Here is an 18042-nt window from a genome sequence, read left to right as displayed (position 1 = left end):
GTCCCCATTCTTCAAATAACATCATTCTTTTTCAGATGTACAGCGCATTTTGGTCTTCATGGTGAGCAGTAATCCCTTCTGTGTGTTTTTGTTTTCTTGTTGAGGGATCCAATGCACCTCTGAGTCTTGACAACTAATGAAAGTCCTCCAAGGACTTTTGTGATTATTGAATGCTTAAATACCTGTTTACTTTTCTCTGACCATTTAACTCAATGATACACAGACCTCAGTGATTTAGGAGCCAAATCAGTAATCAAAATACCCAAAAGAGCCACGGTATTATGAGTTCATTATTTAATTTTACTATTCCTATTTAAATAGTATGACTAGGGAAACTTTTAGTTTGTGTTTGTTTATATACACACTGCAATTAAGTTAAGAACTTAGTGTAAGTTATTAACTTGTTAATGAGATTAACTCTTTTTACTAACTTAGATAGGTTAATAATTAATTCAGTGTTTTAATATCGTACTGCAAAAGCTGCATGAGATGCAGTAAGCTGCATCTGAGTATCAGGGATTTAAATAATAGGATTGAATCATCTAATACCATGTAAAAATAAAAACTGTGAGTAGCATACAGATGAAAATACAGACTGTCTTTAAATCAACAAGTATAATTTTAATGGACATGTTTTATCTCTCAAAAATAAGAGCTATACTGTTTCCCACTATTTAGTTTCTGTATATTGCAATGATAAATGGTGTTTAGTTCCATCAAGAATAGTTATGATTTTTCTCCCATAATCCCCCCTCCACACTTTATCATGTTTAATAGAATTTTTCAATAATTTCTTCCAAGAATATATGAATAAACTCATTATTCTTGCCAATAATTATATCTGGTGCATTCATAACTGGGTTCAACTTTATATTTTATAAATGTTGAATTTTTGGCTCATACCTCATTGTCTTTGTTCACTCTCTAAATTACATATGTAGCTTTCTTCACACTCTGCATGTGCAAACACCTGGACACACAATTGAAAATTTACACATGCAAAATCTATTGGGAGATATGAGTATTCTTAGTGCAAATTCTATTTTTACACCTATAAATATAATTTTTAAAATGTTCACTGTGGTATTTGCACCTTCAAAATATGGGCTTATGCACGTGCACATATGGAGACTCAGTACGAGTCTAAGTGAAATTTTGCAACTTAGAACATATATATCCCACTATGTAAACTGTAAATGCTGTATATATCCACATGGAAACAGGATCTGATTTTTAGATGTATTGAATTACTGTATCTCCCATTCAGCACTGTTGATAATGAAGCCATTAATGCATGTATTAACATTATTAAACAATTAACCTGGCTATACTTTGACTTTAACTCAATTAATTTTTTTGTTTTTCTACATTTAAATCAGTGCTCTGGGGATGAGGGGTTCAGTGGGCAGGCTGCCCTGGAGAGAGAGGACTACAACAGGCCTCTCACAGCAGCAGCTTGAGGCTAGGTAAGAAGTGCCTCTTCATGGCCCCTGCAGCTCCAGTGAGCTCAGCCAGGGGAAAGGAGTGCATGTCCCATGACTGGGTCAGGTCCAGGTTCATCTGCCCCCCGTGTCCCCAGCCAGAGTGAGGAATATAGCAAACTGGGCACTTGCCCTCACTCCAAGATGAAGAGGAACAGCCAGCAATGCTCCCATATGAATAAGGGGGAGCTTCAGCTCCCTCCCCCTCCATCTTCCCTAAAGGGCATCATGGGGGGGGGGGTGAGAGGCTTGGAGCTGGAACAGTCCCAGAGGGGAGGGTGAGCCCCTAACAAGCCTCTTTCACTAGCCTGACAATTCTTACCCTTTTATGTGTAGTATTTTGAGAAGCAATCCCATTGTAGGCACGTCCCATTTTCCTGGCACAACCAAACTTTGCCCTTCCTTTACGCTGTGATAAAAGGAAGCTGTGTACCAAATTTGGTGGTCTTAGCTCTTATAATTTAGGAGGAGTTCTTGAACAAATGGATAGACAAACTCTCAGATATATAGTAGATAGTGCATGTGTGTGTAAATATATAGAACATAGTGGATGTGTCTGCAATAAATATATCTGAAATTGATTTTTGAAGGTGATGGAAGAATGCCTGTTCATTTTGTTTCTGCCAAAACATTGGAAATTGTATGTTACTGACTCTTTCGTGAGAACTTCAAATTTCCCCTTATAGTACATCTAGGGAAAATATAAAGAAAACAGAGACAGAGTGAGAGCGCATGAAATGGCTGTGACTGTGATAAATTTGAGCAATTGTGTATATGTTGCCACTTTTATTAAGTCTGATCATTTTGAGTGAACTTTGTTCAGTCATTACATTTAGGGCTAGATTTCAATCTCAGTTGAAATGTCCACATAACTGTTTTTCCTAAGAATATATGTAATTTATATATAGTCAAAGTATAGTCAAATACATTTTGGACTCGTCCCCAGAGCTCTCTTGCATGTACTATTAAAAGTTAGACTTGCAAGAAAAGTTGACTTCAGCATGGTTAACTGAAAACTAAAATGCAAAGTATTAGTATTTCTTTGAATTCTCCCTCCCCTTCCTCCTATTTCATAGACTTTGCAACCTTTTCAAGTGACTGTTCTTGTCAGCAAAACATAGGGAGAGCCCTTTGACATGCACACAGTGGTGTCCCCAGTTCAGAAAAACCTCATGGACCACTGAGGTGAAAGTCTGCACCTCCAAGGTGCTGTTCCAGCCCTTTGCAACCCCTGTCACTTTTTGAAAAGGCAGCTTTGTAGGCATGAGGAATTTCCATTGCTTTATTGTTAGCAGAGCTACAATAAGCTTCAGTTCCACAATCGAAGCTGATGATAATTTGCTTTTTTTAACCATTTTTCTAACAGAAAAAATATATAAACTCCTGGCTCCTTCTCGGGGATCATTTTATTAATTTCATCTATTGGGGGAATGGGAGGGAAGTGTTTTCTAACATTAAAACGTTCCATGGAGGTGAGTGAAGTGATATTCTTTACAGGAATACATTGGAATATGATTTTTTTAAATTCCTCTGCTGTGCAATGCAACATTAATATTCTTAAAGATTCTAAATTATTTTAGAAATTATGCCAAATGCATTCTAAAATGTGTTTACAAGAGCTCAGCATAGATCTTCAAAGAAGTGTCTTCTCCTACTGCTATATATATTTGGACTCTGTGGATAATTCCCACATAGAACATTTGAAAACTTCAGAGAAATAGCCGAGTTAGTCTGTACTGGAAAAACTTAAGAAACAACAAATAGTCTTGAAGCACCTTAAAAACTAACAAAATATGAGGATGGTGTCATTAGCTTTCGTGGGCACAACCTACTTCTTCAGATGAATGGCGTTATTAAAGGTCGAGTTTCAAAATAAATAGGGGATGGGTGGGGAGAGATGGAAGAAAAAAAGTGCGTGGAATGCTATATGAAGCTGATAGAGAATTTGCAAGTTGTTCTAAAGTACCCATTGTTTGTTTTTTTTGTCATGAGGATGTGGAATGTAGTGTGCCCTCCAGCCAATATCTCTATTCATACTTTGTGATAGGAATCAAGCCTGTCATTCTAATATGTCTTTTTAGTCTCTAAGGTGCTGCAAGACTATTCATTATTTAAGTTAATACAACATTTGAGTTACTGTTTTTGATTGTGACCTTGTGGCACAAATGCATGTACTGTAGATAAAGTTGGCGTCAGGAAACCTGTAATTACACAGAATAAAAATACTTGTTCTTTGTTTTTCAAGCTGTGACAAAATATCTACAATCAACAATCCACACAGAAAAAATGGGAATAGTTTTAGTTAATGGTGCCCACCTAACATTACAGTAGAAAGTTCCTTTCCACAACTGAGTCTGGACAGCGCTTTAATGTATATTAACTTGGTCTCATGAATGGGTTTGCAAAGCATTTTAATTTATATTTTACCTTTAGTATTACATTATGAAAAACAAATTGGTAACTATGCAGTGAGAACTTTGAAGTCACCGCTCATGTTCTGTGTTGTGCACTTTAAAATATCAGGGACATTTTTGATATTGTGACTTGCTGTTCTCATTTGTTGCTGCTTTGGATACTCCAGATTTCAATTGCTTTTAAAAAAATAGTATACTGATGATGTATGTTTTGAAAGAGGTAAGGTGAATTTGTAAAATATGGGAAGTGAATTCTTGCATGGCAATTTTGTAACTGAACCAAATGTATAAATTATAAGAGACTAGTTGAGTAAATTCTATACTTTGTAATGCTTAGGGATTTTTAAATCAATCATTATGTTCTTGTAATATAGGTTATTTAAAATTAAATAATCATAAGAGCAACCTTTAGCTGCAAATTTAATGACTGTGTATCTAGGAATTCTATTAGCCACTGTATTAATGTTATTAATTTCTCATGAAGGTTGATTGGGTAATTAATACCATGTTACATAAACTGCATACAATAAGATGAATGAAATAAGAAACCTAAGCATTGCAAAGTACGAAAATGACTGGTTGGGACAATTCTTATAAATCTTCCATTTTTATAGTTTTTATGTTCAGCTGATAATATTGACATTAAAATTCACTTTGAATATGTAACACAAAACCTTAACTCTGTCTCGTACAATATATACATATTCAGCATATCACTGAACATTAACACATTGAGTTATTCAGCTAAATTGGGGAAATGGATTTAGGCTGCTCAAAATGTACAAGATTCAAAGGATGGGGGAGAGACACTATGAACCCGCAGTCTTTTAAAAATCAGCGTAAAATACATATCTTCATTGCTCTCCAGGAGTTTGATACTCTGCTGCCGTGATTAGGAACTCCACAGACTGGAAGCACCAGAGACATCTGGTGCATGTTACATACATCCCGTTTTTTCCAGGACAGTCTCAGATTTAAATGCTTTGTCCCAGTGTCCCATCTAGTAGGGAAATGTCCCAGAAAACCCCACCAGATCCAGCTAGAATTGGCACCGCCATTTCCCTCCTCTGCTGGGACAGCTTTGCAGAAGGTAGCACGGTGCAGCAGCAATGGCCCACTTCCCCTAGCACATAGGTGGTGCTACAGAAGGAGTGGATACAGGGGAAAAAGAAGTGTTGGTGCAGAGGTCAAAGCAGATGGGGAGGAGGGCAGGTCCCCAAAGGGCTGAGGGGAGTGAGAAGGGCAGGAGCTAAGACAGCAGAGGAAGGTGAGGGATGCGGGGCAGCAGGCACCAGGGGAGCAGATGGGGCGAGGGGAGGGGAGGAGGCAGAGGAAAAAGGGAGAGGTTTATAAGATATTTATTAATGATTTGGGTGCCACAGTGGCACACATCAGAACAAGCGCACATGAATGCAATACTGGTGCACAACACAAAACTCACTCCGCTCATGGGAGGAAAATCTTAGAGGGAACACTGCCCCTGGCATCTCCCCCTGAGTTAATGCAATGCAAGTTGGGTTAATACAATTGCAGGCTAGTGGCATGGGGAGTCCTGTGGGGGCCAAACCCATCTCTATTGGTAGAGGATGGTGGGAGGAGTTCTTGAAGGGGTCACATGACACCCTTTATTTCCAGTCATGTGTCCATCTTGACCCCTGGAGTACTCCTCTAGGGGTGGATTTTCTTGTCGCAGGTGGTATGGCTAGTCAAGTTTGGGGATGTGGGTAATGTGTCCCTAATTTTGGTTCAGAAAATATGGTCAACATATGCATGTATGAACAGAGAAATTGCATAAACTCCTTGAGATCTTGCCTAAATTTCTCAGCCTTAATTACTCTTCAGAATTCCTAACTGGGGAGACTGGATCCCTGTGGAGTTAGGATCGATGGGAGGACAATAGGAGCTGACTGGGAAAGTCAGGCATCTTGGAGAACATTACAGACCACTGGGAATTAGGAATAGTCTCTTTTAGCACCTTAAATTACATTGGTTGAAACCACGACTTTATCTCCATTTCAAGCCCAGATAAGCTGTGCAAATCCTGGTTTTGCTTGGTAATGCTAAGAATTTTCACTTGTGGCTAGCCACCCGTTGCTGAACTAACCCCTACCCTTCTCCTCCTCCCCTAAACAAGATTGAAATGCCTTCATCTGTGGTAACTGAACCAAAACATTTTAAAATGGTGAAAATGTGGCCCTGATATAGGCAGATGAATGAATTGGTCCAATAGATCCTTTAGCAAGCAACCCTTCCCAAGCTTGCATTATTTTACCTTTGAACAAACTTGCCTTCCCGATATCAAAGCCAGGACTCTGGGGTGGTTGCCACACTTACTGAATAGGCTAATATAAAGGCAGCAACTTAGCAAAATCACTGCCAACATGAACAATCTTTCTCTCCCACACGCCCACTACAGGTCTTAAAAAATAGTGAATGATGGTAGTGTATTCTGTGTTGTTGCTTCCACTCTGGAAAAAAAAAGTTGTCTTTGGTAAGATATGTATTTACTGTATTCGAGACAGGGTGAGAAACAATCATTTTGAAAATATCACTATTTATCCTGGACTCTCATAAAATAGCTTAAGAGTTGAATGAATGTGTTAGGCAGCATCAGTAATGTACAAAAATTCTGCAATTTAATCATTATTTGGCTTTCTCCTGTTACATCTTCTATTATATCTATTACAAGAAGAACTGCACTGAAGTGTTAGATAAACTTAAATTAGTCCAGACTGATGATTTTCTCATTCTTAAATCTCCTCTTCAGGTCATATAACTCTGGAGAACTAACACTCTGTTTCTTACTTAGGCAAAAAACTACCACTGTACGGAGGATTTTGCTTGAGCAAGGAGTGTGCTATCAGGCTTTGAATTTGTGTCAAAACACAAAACATTGAGCTATTATGCTGAAGTAAAATAGTTGAGTTTTATCCATGTAGATGCCATTGCATTTCATGTGAAAATAATGATATTTTTAATTTTAAAATAACAAAAAAATCGTGGCTCTGAGGTTTTTTTTAAACTTTCTGATTACTCACACCATCATGGCAATATGTGTTTTCTTCAACCACTTTTCTATTTTATATTAAACCCATGTTGCAGCAATTACATAACTATTGAGGTTATCAGCAAGGGAGTAAATAGGCCCATATGGTGCTAGCAGCATGCCAAGTGTACCATGACTTGGAGGCAAGCTCTGTAGATGAATTAGCACCCAGGCTTTCCAGGCTCAGCCCTGGTTGGCTCCAGTAACCTCTCAGACATGTGGCTAATTGAAAAGTTATTTTATTTACTAGGCCTGGCTAGAAAGGCAAAGTTTGTAAATACCCTAGTTACAGACACTTAAACAACTAGGGTAAATCTACACAGTGGCACTATTTCGAGATAACGGACGTTATCCCAAAATAGCATCCTGCACTGTTTACACAAGAAGCATCTTATTCCAACTTCACATAAACCTTGTTGCACAAAGAATAAGGAAGATGCCGGAATAGCATCCTATTTCGAAATTTGGCGCACTCTACATAGCGCCAGTTAGACTATCTTGAAATAAACTACTCAATTTGCATAGCTCAAATTGCATTGCTTATTTCGAGCTAGTGCCACTATGTAGATGCACCCCTCTAGTTTAGGTAAGCAATAGCAGTGACTGTTTGGGCCTCTAGATAATCCAATCAAGAGTCAGGACGCTTCAGGCCTAACACCTGGGGTGTCCTCTCCAGTCCAGTCTTTATTCAAGCAAATAGGAGTTTGCACGTTTCCAGTTCCAGCTTGGTTAGTATCTTTCACTGGGGCCTCTCTGAACTAGTTTGCTGCCCAGCCATTGCTGCTCTCCTGTAACACACAGGACTGCACCCACCTGTAATGTCTAGCACTCACAGTCTGGCTCTTGGGGATCTTTTCTGCCTCCTGCTTTCCTGCAAAATCCTTGCTAAAATAAGGTCTGATGGGGCATACTTATTTAACAAGGAAGTCAATTAAAGCTTAAGTCATGGAAAGTAATGTGAATTTTTCATTCATGTTACTGAATTTCCAAACAGATTTAAAATGCACCAAAAAGCTTCTGATCATCTCTGTGCATACTTCCTTCCTGCTGCCCCAGACTCAGCCCTATGTTTTTTTCCTTGTCCACATAGTCCTGTCTGTTCCAAGCTTTCCCTTCTCTACCCAACCCTATAGTCTCCCCATCTCACAGTGAGAGCCTTGAGATCTTACTCAGAAATGAAGTCAGGTGGAAGAGTACCATTCCCACCATGGTCCAGAAAGCTCTGGGAAATTGACCAAGCCTGAATTTAGTCTGTTGTCATGGGTAACTAAAGAAAACTTATTTTCTGGGGTCAAGTCTAACTCTGTTGTGTTGTGGCTACAATATAAGGCTTTAGTTCTCAGAAATGGAGCTGCTCTTTTTGGACTACTCCAGCAATAGGGTTTTTTTGGAAACTCCAAATGATCAAACACAACCCTTCTCCAATGTGGGACAAAAAATAAACTCTTAAGAAAAACACAACTCAATTCTAGTTGGGGGTCTATTATCTAGTCACGTCAGACTACTGCCTCCATTATGTTTTTACCTTGATTAAACTGATTGAAAATCATTCAAATTCACATATGCAGTCTCAATGGAATTAAGAGAATCTGCATTTTCTGACATCTTTGGTTGTCGGCACAGGTGATTGTTGAGTGGAAAATAATTTCTGCTTCATTAGAACTGCTGGAGGGTGGTCCAAAAATTTTGAAGATCCTCGTAGTGAAATGCTTTTGTGTTGAAGTAAAATGAAATTTTAGCTGTATTAGACATAATAATAATAATGGTGTTTAAATTAGTCAGACATAAAAATAGCTTCATTATTAGTAATATAGCTATTTTTTCCTGTTTTTAATCAAGTAATGAGTAGCTGGAGTTCAAAAATGTTTTATATGATGCATTTCCTGCATTAAAATATCTCTAAATGATTCTGAAATTTAAAAAATATGTGATCTAGTAGATTGCTGAGCCTAATAATTCAGCCATCACTTAGTGTTTACTGAGGTGAAGCTCCTAATGATGTCAATGGGGGTGTTGCCTGAATAAAGATTAACTATGAGCTGCAGAGTTTGAGCAGCTGTTTTTATCAGTATTTGAATAATCATCAGGTGATCATTCTTTCTGCTGAATTCTTGCCTTTGTACCGCAAACCATAATTGACTTCACTAGGCTTGCATGAATTCAGCTAAAAACAGGTTTTTTTCTCTCTCTCTCTCTTTTTAAATTAACCTTGGGTTGATTTAATATTCAGAGCAAGGGAGTAATATCATGGTTTGAGCCAGAGGTAGCCAGGGCATAAAGCGCACCTGGAGAAAGAGGTTGAAGAGACAGAAAACTTCTACAGCTCTACCAGATTTGCCGAGGAGGGTATGTTTTAATGCTGCTTAAAGGAAAAGTCTTTTCCAGCTTGCAAACAGGGTGATTGCTAACAGGAGGGAGTTTTGAGAGGGGCTCTCCTGGTGAAGGAGGGGGCAATTTACCTTGAGGTAAGTGGCTGTCTGGAGTGTGTAGGTGCTTATGTTTGGGGCTTCTGGGCTTGTGTTTGTCGGTTTAGAGTTTTGAGTGCTGAGCTGTATGTGTGTTTGTTTTGAAAGGCCGTGTACTCAGGCTGGCAGTTGGAAGCTATCTGTTAGCAAATTAATTAGGATTTGAAATCTAAAACTCTCTGCTCATTGGTCTAGCCATAGCCAGAGGGAGGAGCTATCAGGAAGGGCAGAGCTTTATAAACCCTGCAAGGAGGCAACCAGGGAGCTTACTAACAGGAGGGAGTTTTGAGAGGGCAGTTTAGAGGACGCGCTTAGAGGGCACTAGTTACGTCTGATCTTCTTTGAAGGTAAAACTTTTATAATCTATATCCCAAACATTTAAATAAAAACTGCATCCATAATCAAATTTATTCATAGGAGAAAATGCAGACAGAAGCCCAGCAGTGGAGTGGGGGATATCCTGTTTATTGCATCAAGTGTAACATGTATGATTACCTGCCCTGTGTACGGGTGGCATATGTGTGCACACGTTGCAAGGAGCTCCTGACCCTCAGAGACTGAGTTCGGGCTTTGGAAGCCAGGGTAGCTGAACTGGAGGTGCTATGGGAGGCAGAGAGGTATGTTGATGAGGCTTTCCAGGACACTGTAGTACCATCCTACTTCCAGTCACAGCCCCAGCACTGTTGAGGAGGATGAAAGGCTCAGGGGAAGAGAACATTCAATGGGAGCAGAGGGAAACTATCCCATAGTTGGGACCCTCCTTCCAAAGGATGCTATGGTATCCTCTCACACTGAGGATACCTCTCTGGGGGTATGTCTACACTACCCCGCTAGTTCGAACTAGCGGGGTAATGTATGCATACCACACTTGCTAATGAAGCCCGGGATTTGAATTTCCCGGGCTTCATTAGCATAAGCGGGGAGCCGCCATTTTTAAATCCCCGCTGCTTCGAACCCCGTGTAGCGCGGCTACACGGGGCTCGAACTAGGTAGTTCGGACTAGGGTGCCTATTCCGAACTACCATTACTCCTCGTAACGGGGAGTAACGGTAGTTCGGAATAGGCACCCTAGTCCGAACTACCTAGTTCGAGCCCCGTGTAGCCGCGCTACACGGGGTTCGAAGCAGCGGGGATTTAAAAATGGTGGCTCCCCGCTTATGCTAATGAAGCCCGGGAAATTCAAATCCCGGGCTTCATTAGCAAGTGCGGTATGCATACATTACCCCGCTAGTTCGAACTAGCGGGGTAGTGTAGACATACCCTGGGATAGGGAATGTCAGTTGTTAGGAAGAGGCAGGTGTTAGCAGTGGGTGATTCGATCATTAGAAACACTGATAGTTGGGTTTGTGATGACCAAGAAAACTGTATGGTGACTTGCTTGCCTGGTGCGAAGGTTGCAGATCTCTCAAGGCATCTAAATAGACTTATGTGTAGTGCTGGGGAGGAGCCGGTGGTCCTGGTACATATGGGTACCAATGACGTAGGGAAGTGTAGGTGAGATGTCCTGGAGGACAAATTTAGGCTACTAGGAAGGAGACTGAAATCCAGAACCTCTATGGTGGCATTCTCAGAAATTCTTCCTGTTCTACGCGCAGGGCCAGGTAGGCAGGCAGAACTTCAGAGTCTCAATGCGTGGATGAGACGATGGTGTAGGGAGGAGGGGTTTAGATTTATTAGGAACTGGGGACACTTTGGGGAGAGGAGGAGCCTATATAGGAAGGATGGGCTCCACCTAAACCAAGGTGGATCCAGACTGCTGGCACTAAACATTAAAAAGGTCATAAAGTAGTTTTTAAACTAAGAGATGGGAGGAAGCCGATTGGTGCAGAGGAGCACATGGATCGGACGGAGACTTCTCTTAGAGGAGAGTCCATTGATGGAGATTCTCTAGGTTTTAGCCAGAAAGAGAGGAGGGGAGATGATAAAGTGTAGGCCAGATCAGAGAAGAAACCAATCACATAAACAAGAATCTAATACATCAGGCAAGGGCAGACAAATAAACAGTGGCAATTTTTTAAAGTGCTTCTACACAAATGCTAGAAGCTTAAATAATAAGATGGGTGAACTTGAGTACCTCGTATTAAAGGAGGATATTGTCATAATAGGCATCACAGAAACCTGGTGGAATGAGGACAATCAGTGGGACACAATCATACCAGGATATAAAATATATTGGAAGGACAGAATAGGTTGTGCGGGTGGTGGAGTGGCACTATATGTGAAAGATAAGGTAGAATCAAATGAAGTAAAAAATCTTAAATGAATCAACATGTTCCATAGAATCACTATGGATAGTAATTCCATGCTCTAATAAAATAACGGTTGGGATATATTATCGACTACATGACCAGGACAGTGATAGTGATGTTGAAATGCTAAGGGAGATTAGAGAGTCTATCAAAATAAAAAAAACTCAATAATAATAGGGGATTTCAATTATCCCCGTATTGACTGGGTACATGTCACCTCAGGATGAGATAGAGATAAATTTCTCAATGCCTTAAATGACTGCTTTTTGGAGCAGCTGGTACAGGAACCCACAAGGGGAGAGGCAATTCTCGATTTAGTCCTGAGTAGAGCGCAGGATCTGGTTCAGGAGATGACTGCTGGGAATAGTGACCATAATATAACATTTAACATTTCTATGGTGGGAACAACACTTCAGCAGTCCAACACTCTGACATTTAATTTCAAAAAGGGGAATTATGCAAAAATGAGGACGTTATTTAAACAGAAATTAAAGGATACAGTGACTAGAGTAAAATCCCTGAAAGCTGAATGGACACTTTGCAAAGATATCATAATCCCCAGGGATGTCTGGCTTTGGCCATCCTGTCCTGATGGTGGTGGGACTTGAGCCCATGACCCTGTCTTCCCAGGGTGAGTGCCCTATCCACTAGGACACACCAGAACCCACCCCATCACTTTACTGTTAGGGCACCCTTTATCTCTTCTGCCCTGGGGCTGCCCAGCTTTTGCCCATCCCGTCCCATCCCGTCCCCACCCGTGCGGCCCTGAGGATTATGGTGTTTTATGGTATACTTAAATGTATACCCCAAATTAAAAAACATAGTAAGAGAGCTAAAAACCAGCCACAATGGCTTAACAACCATGTAAAAGAAGTGGTGAGAGATAAAAAGGCATCTTTTTAAAAATGGAAGTACAGTCCTAGTGAGGTAAGTAGAAAGGAACATAAACACTGCCAAATTAAGTGTAAAAATGTAATAAGAAAAGCAAAAAAAAAAAGATTTTGAGGAACAGCTAGCCAAAAACTCAAAAAGTAATAATAGCAAAATGTTTTTTAAGTACATTAGAAGCAGGAAGCCTGCTAAAAAACCAGTGGGGCCCCTGGATGATCGAGATACAAAAGGAACAATCAAGGACGATAAAGCCATTGAGGAGAAACAATGATTTCTTTGCTTCAGTCCTCATGGCTGAGGGTGTTAGGAAGATTCCCAAACCTGCACCATTCTTTATGGTGATGAATCTGAGGAACTGTCCCAGACTGAGGAGGTGTCATTAGAGGAGGTTTTGGAACAAATAGAAAAACTTAACAGTAACAAATCACCGGGACCAGATGGCATTCACTCAAGGGTTCTGAAAAAACTCAAATGTGAAATTGCAGAACTATTAACTGTGGCTTGTAACCTATCCTTTAAATCAGCTTCTGTACCCAAGGACTAGAAGACAGCTAACATAATGCCAATATTTAAAAAGGGCTCTAGAGGCAACCCTGGCAAATATAGGCCAGTAAATCTAATATCAGTACTGGGCAAATTAGTTGAAACAATAGTAAAGAATAAAATTGTCAAATACGTAGAAGAACATAATTTGTTGGGCAAAAGTCAATATGGTTTCTGTAAAGGGAAATCATGTCTTACTAATCTATTAGAGTTCTTCGAAGGGGTTAACAAACTTGTGCACAAGGGAGATCCAGTAGATATAGTATACTTAGATTTCCAGAGAGCCTTCGACAAGGTCCCTCATCAAAGGCTCTTGTGTAAATTAGGTTGTCCTGGGATAAGTGGGAAGATCCTTTCATGGATTGAGAACTTGTTAAAAGACAGGAAACAAAGGGTAGGAGTAAATGGTAAATTTTCAGAATGGAAAGGTGTAACTAGTAGTGTTCCCCAAGGGTCAGCCCTAGGACCAATCCTATTCAACTTATTCATAAATGATCTAGAAAAAGGGGTGAGCAGTGAGGTGGCAAAGTTAGCAGATGATACTAAACTGTTCAAGATAGTCAGGACCAAAGCAGACTGTGAAGAACTTCAAAAAGATCTCACCAAACAGAGTGACTGGGCAACAAAATGGCAAATGAAATTTAATGTGGATAAGTGTAAAGTAATGCACATTGAAAAAAATAACCCCAACTATACATACAATATGATGGGGGGGCTAATTTAGCTACAACTAATCGAGAAAGAGATCTTGGAGTTATTATGGATAGTTCTCTGAAAACATCCACGCAGTGTGCAGCAACAGTCAAAATAGCCAATAGGATGCTAGAAATTATTAAAAAGGGGATAGAAAATAAGATGAAGAATATCTTACTGCCCCTATATAAAATTATAGTATGCCCATAACTTGAATATTATGTACAGATGTGGTCTCCTCACCTCAAAAAAAGATATTTTGGCATAAGAAAAGGTTCAGAAAAAAGCAACTAAAATGATTAGGGGTTTGGAACAGGTCCTGTATGAGGAGAGGCTAAAAGACTGGGACTTTTCAGTTTAAAAAGAGGAGACTGAGGGAGGATATGATAGAGGTATTGTAGGGAATCAACCGTGTCCGTGTCCCCCGTTTTCCTGGTACATCCCTTTGTGCGTATTTGGAGACACCAGGTTTATTAAGTTTTATCACTTTACAATCTCCGTAATGGGGTCGATCGCCTTTCACAAGCTAGGGAAGGGGGTTCGGGCCCACCCTCACTCCGAACCCTGACCCAGGGCCCTAAGGTCAGGACTCTTGTCCCCACCTAGCGGAGGGGGTCGAAACCCCTAAACTCCCCCACTCTCGGGGTCCACGCCCCCACCCTGGGCCGCTTCTTCCCTAGCCTCTGCCCGTGGCTAGTCAGGGGACCCTGGGTTAGAACTCACCCAGGGTCGCCAGACCTCTGGCCCTCCTCACCTCTGATACTGGCCTCCAACTCCCCAGGGATCCTCCTCCCCCCCCCAGGCGTGGGGCTTCCTTTTGAATTACCCTCCAGACACGGAGGGATGATGCCTCCCCCCCCCGCCGCGACGTCTCCAGGCCCCAAAATGATGACGTCACCGGGGACGTAATTAAGGCTGGTCCCCAGGCCCCGCGGGTGGGCTTTCCCAAGCTGCCGCTTATTTGGAGCACCGCCGCTCCCCGCCTGGGGCTCGCCACGGCTTGCTGTCCTGGTGCAGCACAAGCCCCGCCTTCCTGTCTCTGCGGAGGGAGAGGTGGGGCTGCCCCGCCACAATTATATAAAATCATGAGTGGTGTGGAGAGGGTGAATAAAGAAAAGTTATTTACTTGTCCCCATAATAGAAGAACTAGAGGACACCAAATGAAATTAATGGGTAGCAGGTTTAAAACTAATAAAAGAAAGTTCTTCTTCACACAGCGCACAGTCAACCTGTGGAACTCCTTGCCAAAGGAGGCTGTGAAGGCTAGGACTAGAACAGAGTGTAAAAAAGAGCTAGATAAATTCATCGAGGTTAGGACCATAAAAGGATATTAGCCAAGGAGTAAGGAATGGTGCCCCATGCCTCTGTTTGTCAAAGGCTGGAGAAGGATGGCAGGAGACAAATTGCTTGATCATTTTCTTCGGTCCACCACTTCTGGGGCACCTGATACTGGCCACTGTCGGCAGACAGGGTGCTGGGCTAGATGGACCTTTGATCTGACCCAGTATGGCCATTCTTATGTAAAGGAAAAGTCCCTGTGATTGTCTGGTTTCTCCCCCCGCTCCCGCCCCCCCCCCTCCGCCCTGCCTCTTTGGGCAGAGAAACCATTAGGAACTGCTGTAAGAAACCATGTTCTGCATGCCCCATCCCATTGTCCTCCCAGGAGCTGAAGCTTCCCTTACATAAGGGGAGATGGAAGCTGAAAGAGCCCAGCAGCTCAAGGAAGCTCTTCTTCCCCCTCCCCTCCTGTGAACAATGGCTCCTGTGCGTCTCTCCTACATTCAGCCGTGAATGAGAGAGAAGGCGATGAACAAAAAGTGGAGCTGAAGAAAGACCAGAGGTGAGGCTGGGACAGGGTGGATGCTGGAGGGGATAGGGGGAGAAGCACAACTGATTAGGGGATAGGTAGATGAGATGATACTTTTATTTCTGTCAAATATAGATCCACCGCTTTTGGCACTGAATGCTGTGCATATAAGCTTCCCCACGCATCTCTGCAGTGTACCTCAAATCTAAACAGCTGCACACTCTGTCGTGTTAGATTTTGGATTCTTTAGAAGTTATGCTGATTTTCTTTATAGTTTAATGGTATTATCAAATTGGGCGATTTCATTCTATTTCCCTATCGTTTTCCTTAACATCAACCACCATTTCAAACCCCGCTGGAGAAAGCACCAGGTAATGAAATGAAAGAATCAAACCTGCATGGCCAAAGAAAGACAGAATGACTTACCTTTTTCTGGCTCTAGATTCTATGAAACATTATAGGAATTAGTCCAAACATTTTAAGTATTGGAAATTTTATCATTGGCTCTAGTGAAACCAGTCTCTGGAAATAGTCAGCAGAGCAGGTTTATATACACTTCTCCCTCTTATTCAGCACAAATACATTTGCTATCTTTATTTTCACCATAAACAAAACGAGGAACACATCACCAATTACCCTCTTATGTTAAAGAGGAGATAAAAGGTTGAGTTATGGGAGTTTGAGCCTAGAAATGAATAATTCAAGGTTCTGTTCCCACTTCTGCCACTATTTTGCTATGCCACATTGGAACAGTCTCTTATTTTATCTGTCTTGTTTTACCATTATCTGTAAAATGGTATTAATTATAGTAATGACATTTGGATATTTGAGACTTGATGAGTTGTCAGTAGACTTTGTTCATAGAACAATAAATCTATGTTCTCCGGGTATAATTCAAGGCTTCATCATATGACTGTATATTTCTGATATGGCATACACATAATACTTTTTAGAGAGCAACAATCATGAACTTGTACCATGAACAAGGAAAATATGACAAGAATTCAATCCATGATAGCCACGACTCTGTCACCTCTAAGGGATTTTATAGATATAATGTTTTTTGACCAATAGGAGATTGACTAGGACTGATATTTTCACATACTTTATGCATTTAATGACAAAGTGTATATCGACCATTTGGGATGTAAACATGCCATTGTTTAATTTCTCTGCATGAGTGGGATGGAGAGAGGAGAGAAACAGAAGTGAGGATGGCAACTTGACTGGACTGCTCTTGGGCTTCTTGAGGCTGTTATCAGGTGGTATTGGGATGGAGGGAAAGAAAAGGAAACCACAACAGGCCAAATCCTCAGTGTAACTAAGCATAGCTCTTTTTAAATAAATAGAACAATACTGGTCTGTGTGAGATTGGAACAATAGACCAGCCATCCTGGGTTGGACCAAAGGTCCATCTAGCCCAGTATCCTGTCTTACGACAGTGACCAATGCCAGATGCCCAATCCCAGCTTCTGACAAACAGATGCTAGGGACACCATTCCTGCCCATCCTGGCTAATAGCCATTAAAGCACCTATCCTCCATGAATTTTATCTAGCTCTTGAACCCTGTTAAAGTCCTGGCCTCAAAACATCCTTTTGCAAGGAGTTCCACAGATTGATTGTGCGTTACATGAAGTAGTACTTCTTTTTGTTTGTTTTAAACCTGCTACCTATTAATTTCATTTGGTGGCCCCTAGTTCTCATGTTATGGGAACAAGTAAATAACTTTTGTTAATTCACTCTTTCCAGACCAGTTCATGATTTTATATACCTCTACCATAGCTCCCCTCAGTCTCCTCTTTTCTAAGCTGAAAATTCCCAGTCTTCTTAATTTCTCTTCATGTGACAGCCATTCCACGTCCCTAATCATTTGTGTTGCCCTTTTCTGAACTCCTTTCAGTGCTAAGATATCTTTTTTGAGCTGTGGTGACCACATTTGCATGCAGTATGCAAGAAGTGGGTATATAGTAGGTTTATACAGAGGCAATAAGATATTTTTGTATATTTTCTGACTTATTTTCTAACCCTCTTTAAATGATTCCTAAGTTGAAGATCTGAATATTTTTTCAAGAATGTATTGAATTATTTTATAGTGTTTTTATAAAGTAGCGTTTGGTTGATTCTGGATGTTAAAATGTATTTCGGAAATATGAAGTTGCCCTGTAATAATTGTCTTTCCTCCCATGAAATAAATACAGCTGCAATCATGAGCAGTTGCCTCCTCCAGATCCTATTCTTATACCCAAAGCAATAATTTTGCCTCTAAAAGCTGAATCATGGACTGTCAAGTAGGCTCCACTTTGATGAAGAAAGGAATTACTGTCAGAATACAACCACTGCAATCTCAAAGGCTCTGTGTGGACTGTTGTGTGGTTGAGGAGAGAGTGGCCCTTTAAGTGTCCTTGCCTGAGGGGGAGAGGGGCTCAGAAAGGGGAATGGTGAGGAACAGGCA

The 18042-nt window shown here is 40.9% G+C and overlaps 1 protein-coding gene across 1 annotated transcript in view; it reads left to right on the top strand.

The window, feature by feature from the left end:
• Positions 1-18042, top strand: part of CNTNAP2 (contactin associated protein 2) — a 1659707-nt gene that overhangs the window by 976101 nt on the left and 665564 nt on the right. The gene's annotated exons all lie outside the window — the stretch shown is intronic.

This window comes from Pelodiscus sinensis, chromosome 2, assembly GCF_052426305.1.
Source record: "Pelodiscus sinensis isolate ZL-2025 chromosome 2, ASM5242630v1, whole genome shotgun sequence".
Classification (NCBI taxonomy): domain Eukaryota; kingdom Metazoa; phylum Chordata; order Testudines; family Trionychidae; genus Pelodiscus; species Pelodiscus sinensis.
The sequence above is the reverse complement of the archived record's forward strand: the minus strand, read 5'-3'. Positions and strand labels throughout refer to the sequence as shown.